The following is a 7,471-nucleotide window of genomic DNA, read 5'->3' as shown; positions in this document are numbered from 1 at the left end:
TCAAAGGGCGCCAAACTTGGACAAAGTGTGGATGACATGGTGGTCAGTCCAACAGAGTCTTGAAAATCTTGAAGATGTGAAAGAGTCTGTAGTAGAGAAGGAGTGGTGATTACCATTCTCTGGAAAACAACGGAAACTTTTGGCTAAGTATTTTCATGCAAGGTGGAAGAGAGCTCATAGTCCACTCCATAGCGTGGCTTACATGATCGATCTAGAGTATTGGAATTTAGATCTCATCTCCAATACAGAGGTGGTAGGCAATTTCTATCACGTGGTCAACACGTTCTACTCCAACGTTCAGGACCGAATTGATTGCATCAAAGAAATGAGTGCATTTAGATTAAAAGAAGGTCCTTTTGCGAATGATTTTGTAAAGGTAATGGAAAAAGAGCAACCTACATGGAAGTGGTGGATGATGAATGGTGGAGAGTATTACTCTACCTTACGTCGCCTTGCAATGAAAGTACTTACACAATGTGCAGCAAATTCAAGTTCAGAGAGAAACCGGAGTATGTACAAGTATATTCATTGTACTATTCGCAACAGACTATTAGTAGACAGAGCAGAGAATTAGTGTATATGTATTGCAATGAAAAGATACTGAATCACATCGAAAGTGCTGGCTACGAGGAGGAAATGCCAACCTGGTTGTATGATTGTCAAAACAAAGATGAAGAAGATTTCAATGTTGGTGTATCTCAATGCACTGTAGACGAAATAGAAGAGAATTTGATAATAGATGTGGGGGTTGAATTACAAGGAGAACCACAACACTCAGACTTAGAACTAGATAACAACATAACTAATTCAATATAGCTTGAGAGTAGAATGAGTAAATGTCAAAAACCATTGTAAAAGACCTTGTATTCAAATGTGTTTTGAGTAATTACAATGCTTCATATTCTTGATAGTATATAGTTTGTCACTATATTACATAGTTTGTCGATCTCAATTGTGTTGCCCTGAAGAAGCATCTTACTCATCAAAAAGATTTCTAATTGTGCTAGGGGTATCTTGGCATGCTTGCTTGAATTTATATTCATTTGCCATGCCAAACATAATATATATTCCTTGTGGAATATCTTGTGAACAGGTTGCGCATCGACTACTATTTTGCATCAAACGAATAAGACAAACTAAATGATAATAGTGACCACATGTCAATGTATAGTACCCACTCCATCCATCAAAATTCTTGTAGCAAACTGGACATTGGGAAGATGAGGATGCATCTGAAGTAGACGAGGGGACCAACTCCGGATGTAAGACAAGGTGGCTGATGTGTGTCCCTTGTACACGTGTTGGATTCACTCGTTGTGTCAGGTTTTGAACGTCCTGACTTAAGCGGTGAATGCTTTTCTCCATCCCGAGTTGTGAGGGTTGCGGTGTCTGGGTGGCTATAAAAAGATGTATTATTTTTGCATCTTTCTCTGTCAACTGCATCGTGTGAATATCCTTCTCTCTCTTTAACTGTAGGTGGGTGCATTCCACTATCAATGCCAGCTCATCTCGAGTGAAAGTGACACAACTTCCTTAAATCATGAGTAGCAACAGTTGTCTCCTTTGACGAGAAGTCTACTGGTCTCTGTTGCACAAAGTGAACATATAACATTTTTGCAAATATAGCGCACAATCTGCATTGTGCATGGGCTGGCCATAAACCTCCAAATAAATCCTCTCAGCGTTATCTTTGATACCATCATGTTTGCACTTGGAAACCTTCCACCTTCCTTCTTGATCTCTGCGTCCTCACATGGCCATATTGCCTTTATCATGTCCTTTGTCACTTCTTTTTTGATCTCTTTCCATTGCATATGGTTTGGATTTTCCATTTTGAAAGTCGGTGAGCAGTACGCTATCGAGAAATTTGCGATCTTGCCAGGAAAGCACCGGGCTTATGGCTATGAGAGTTTGTGAGGGAACTCAACAAAAACTATATGAAGGAGTTAAACCATAGATGCCATGAAGACTAGGGTTTGGAAAGAAGTGCAATCAAAGAAGACTCACTCTTTCTCTCTTGCACTCACACACATAAAGAAAGAACACAAAAGAGAATGTCAAAACAATACGAAGATGAAAACATCAAAGCTATGGTCATATCGTATCATGGGTAATATGAAAGGGTTAATAGATGAGTTAATGGCATTCAATCTTGGCTGACCAAATAGGCTACGAATTGTTCTTTGGAATTGTAGTTTTGTGCTTACCATAATATATATATTTTGTCTAGTGATAGGGATTAATTGTGTGTACAAATCCTCTTGGTTCATAGCAAGATAACAACGCTCACGTCAAAAGAAAAGTTATAGTCTATGAGAGGTAGTATGATGGGATCCGGTGATAGAAGTATTTCATTAAGCCTTTCTGGGCCAAAGAGAAACACTATACGTTGTTGAAAGTGTATTTTACGGCTAATCCATACGTTAATTCTAATAGATCGTACAGAGTGAAAGCGATAGAGATGATCATCATGTGGGTTATTCATCTAGGATAGTATGTGAGAAATGTAGATATGAGAGAAGTGAAGAGATGAGAAGTTTCCCTCCCAAGCCCTATTCTTGCCCGTAGGCAATAAGGATACTGCGGGGAGAGATGTACCTGTAGTAGCAAGGAGAACCTAAAATTTGTAGAGAGGATGAATTACTAAGAGTGAGAGAGATAGGTTTGGTTAAGGAGATGATATTAGATATATATATATATGTTGGATTAGAGATGAAAAAGAAAACAACAAGAAATCAAGAAAACATCAATGTAGAACACATCTTACTTGACAAACCCTTCGGCACCATTATTGATGGAGAGAGAAGAAGAGGGGAGAATTCAACTTTGATTGATACGCCAAGTCCACGCCCTTCTTTGATTAGAGTTGATCTTCCAAGGATAGCATGCAAGGATGGCTAGTCTTCCTCTAGGAGAAAGTGTAGGCTTAGGCTTATATTAATGGCTAAGTACAATTAGGCATTACTACCATCTCCCTCAAGAATTCCTCTCATCAATGGCTTGAATGCTTGAGTGGTTTTCAAGGAATAAAAGGTCCCCTTTTATAGGTGAAGGGAACCCCCAAGGGTTTACACAAGAAGAGAGGAGCCAGTGTGAACAGGAATTGGAAAAGTTGGAAATGAGTTGTCCCTGCATGATGTGGGCATACTAGGGTCCAGTATTTTGATCATATCTCCTCAACCGTGGCTCCAAATAAAAAAGTAAAAACATGGGCAAAACATTCAGCTCATTAACTACGATTTTCATTTTAAAATTGTTTTCCAATTCGGATTGGAACCTTGTGTAAAAAAATCATCAAAATAGGGTCCATTTCTGGCACCAAAAGTCTTCCTGTGGTCCCCTTAGCTTAGACTTTCATTTGATTCCAAAGGACACCTCATGCCATATGAATCCATGACATTGCTCATTGACAAAGTTTTGTAGTCATGCTTGCAATAATGCATTAAAATAAGTGTATCTTTGAAATCATGCCACCTAGTGTCCCACTAGGATTTGATTCCCTCCTAGTAGCTATTTAAAAAGAAATATAAGAAAAATATGAAAAATACATAGAATATATATATATTGGAGTTTACTCTAGATATAGGATCTAGCTAGGGTGTGAGATGATAATGAGATAGTAGAAATAAAGAATCAATGCTTTTTGCCCCAAGTTAAAGAGAAGGAGCTATTGATGTTTTTCCCATAGTATTTTCTAATGGTAAAGTAAGAATAGGTTACCCTTGAGAAAAATAATAGGATGAGATAGAAGGCTTATTATTATACCTAAATATGCATACGTACATTATAGGAAAGATAATTATGTATCTAAAAAATTACAAGATAGATCTTGTAGCATGCATTCCACTATGTACGTGTCACAGCATGACAACACGTCGCTTGTTGTGCCGACATGCCGTGTGCCAGAGACTTCATGCGCTGAAATGCATTAATAGTCGCTTGTTGTTGATCATCAAGAAATGATTGGGTGCCAATATCTTGTTCTTGATCGGCCATTTTCTCTTAGAGTTGCAGTCAATAGATAGGAAAATATTCAATATCATTGGCAAATATATATTCTCACTCATTGGGACACTGCGCGGAAATTACTAAATCAAACCACAACAAATACGACTAATTAAACCACAAGGCAAATTTGAAATACTGACAGTTAAATGACAAATTTGATATGACTAAAGATAATTGACTCAATTAGGTGAACCACTTCAAACCAGATAATACACTTCAATCAAAAAAAGAATACACTGGACAAGACATGTATATCATAGAAATGTTTAAATCGGATAAAATGATGGTGCAAGTTCAACATTAAGTGGAAGTTGGACAGGGTTAGGGTCTGTCTTTAAATTTTCCTTGAAAAATATCAACACGTCGAAAACATTCCTTCTTTGGTCCCGCTCTTTTAACTTCATCCAACAATATACTTTAATTTGAATAGCCCTCATAACATCTTCATCCGGGTGGTGAAAAACTTCTTCTGGAAAATAAAAATTTTTTACTGCACTCCAAAAATCTGCCAGCATGTCGAATAGGTAGCCTAATGCATAAATGTCACTCACTTTTGTGTATGCATTCGCGCACCGTGGACGTATAGTTAGGGAGCAATCCACGGTCGCTTAGCCATCTCCGCATTCCCTGCTCTCTGTGCATTCAAAACTGCTTCATCCAACTGTGTGCTTGGAGACATATAATTATTTGCTACGCGCTTAGCAGGTGTTCTCAGCATCATACCCCAATCAATGACGCTGACATGGGGTTTATTGGTGCGAGTAAAGTCCAATATTACGTTAAACAGGTGCAGGTCACTGTGCACTATACCGGTCGAGTGGGCAGCCGCAACGCCGTCGATTAAGGCATGACAAATTGTCGACATCTGCTCGATCACAGCTTTGATCCGCACCGTGTCTATCTCGCTTACAGGGTTGTTTGCTACAGGCAATGACCTCCACCCGTGTTGTAGCCTGTGCATGTGTCGTCTGAAAATTCCGTGAGTGAACGATAAGCGACACATCATGTCGCCCACGGTACCCCCATTGTAGTATGGGAATATCGTGATCCAAGGAGCTTCTGTAGTAAACCCAATGCACCTTACAATGGAGGGGTGAAGCGTTTGCATTCCTTGCTCTGTCTGAAAGCTGTCAAATTTTGCCTCACTCCCTCCCTTGTAACATTTTCCCACATATGTAATGTGGTCAGGAAACAATGAAATGCCTTTGATGGTGTACAATGTACACACATCGAAGGAGCCTGCTCCAATCCTCATACCTTCTACCAAGGCTTCGTGAGGGATGTCAACAAGATGAGCGCACTTTGCATTCAAAGCAGTGCACATGATTGTGCCAGTGCCGCTGGCATCGAATCGACCTCCCAAAGCTGCTTGCGCATCTTGGGCCATCTTCAATCTCTTGGTAAGACTGCTTGGTCCTGCACTTTCACATGCTTCATCTTTACCTTCTTTTGTTTCCACAATTTATCCCAGAGCTCTAATTTCATGTCGCAAGCAGGTGCAATATCTTCCTTTAAGTCTCTACAACATACTTTTATATTGCCCAACAATGTCCTAACCTTGTGGTGGGGGTCAAATTCTCGTATCCCAGTTGGACTCAACAACTCGTATTGGCCTTCAAGTCGCAACCTGCGCTCTGTGTTCTCCCATGTAGCACTAGTGATGTCTTTGATGTAGACTTTTCTTTCACTAATCTATTGTATGCGATCAGCTGCACATGATGAGATTGCCAAAATACATTCTTTACGAATGGCACGCATAATACATTTCTTTTGATCTAGCGTCATATTTGCACTAGACAATACAAAAACAGCATATCAAATACAAATTCATGGTTGCGAATGACACTAACACTCTCACACTATATCAGGGAAACTCTTAACCACCACTTGAAGACTTTAACAAATGTGCAAGGAAATATTGATAAAAATTGAATATAATCTTCACTTAAAATTGCAATATGTTACACGTGTAAAAAGCAGTTCAGACAAGTGGTTTACAAGAACTTAATTCAGATCAAACAATACATGTTAATGGTCTTTAACATTTCAGCATATATTGAATTTTTAACTTATATTTTTCTCCGTGCGCATATACTAATTCAAACAAAGCACACACAGACTTAAAAACTTCAAAAACATTTAAAACATTGGAAGTATACAAATTGGACTAGCAAATTGTGTTCACACACTTTTTTACATAGAATTTATGTAAATGTAGCAATCAAAAAGCGATGATCATTGATGCTCTTTAAAAAGATACAAAAGAATATTTAACAGCAAATTGTGTACATTTAGATTTTTTGCAAAGAATTTATGCAAATGAAGCATTAAAAATAGCGATAATGCTTGAGAGTCCTTTAAAAAGATTAAAAAAAAATATTAAACATGCAATTTGTGTGCAAATACTTTTTTACGTGTAATTATATAAATGGAACATTTAAAATAGCGATGATTGATGAATAAAGTATTCTATATAAATGGAACATTTAAAATAGAGATGATTGATGAATAAAGTATTCTATATAATGGAGCATTTAAAATAGCGATGATTGATGAATAAAGTATTCCTTTGAATATGATTAGCTAGTATATAATTTCAAATGGACAGTTAAAAACAACAAAATCAAACAATTCATACATTTTGTGTATGAAATACTCTTCACAGCCGTGTTACCGACCAAGTATTTCATATACTTAATACTTAAAAAATTAGTTGCACATGCACATATAAATTATATGACGTGCGTACGACCGGGTTAACGACCTGAACGCCACATTTATGCAAAAACATATGCTTCTAACAAACGACACTCTATTAGCCACGTTACCGATCGAGTGCCGCCTGAATCTAAGGAAAAACAATGGCCTACATACAAACATCATGTAGCTGCATTACCGATCGATGCCCATATGTTTTTTGGGAAAAGGGAAGAGAAGTTGACTTTCCATAAGGATACTAGATTCGTCGCGTTACCACCGGGTAGTACCTAGACAGTAAGCCAATACTTACCACAAGGACACCATCTTCCCCGTGTCACCGAGGTGATGCCTCCGTGATAAGCATTGTTCCGTAGAATAGCTTACACACACACTCCCATTGTTGGTAAGGTACCTTATTACTTCGGTGCACTACGACAAAAGGCACGCTACCACACAACGCATACACACATGCCCGGATCGTGTGGTCAGGTACTCTGTTGCTTCCGTGCACTGCGATACAAAGCACGCTCCCACACGACCCCCTCTCTCCCTCTCTCCTCTCCACGTACCTGCAAAGGTGGTCGCAAGCTAGCTCTCTCTCTCTCTCTCTCTCTCTCTCTCTCTCTCTCTCTCTCTCTCTCTCTCTCTCTCTCTCTCTCTCTCTCTCTCTCTCTCTCTCTCAGAAGATGAAAGCAAGACGCTAATACACCCAGCGGTCCCAATTGGGCCCACATCTATATAACACTGACAGCCCACCGGGCTT

Source organism: Adiantum capillus-veneris, chromosome 20 (assembly GCF_014529385.1).
Source record: "Adiantum capillus-veneris isolate H3 chromosome 20, ASM1452938v2, whole genome shotgun sequence".
NCBI classification, from domain to species: domain Eukaryota; kingdom Viridiplantae; phylum Streptophyta; class Polypodiopsida; order Polypodiales; family Pteridaceae; genus Adiantum; species Adiantum capillus-veneris.
Note: the sequence above shows the minus strand (reverse complement) of the source record.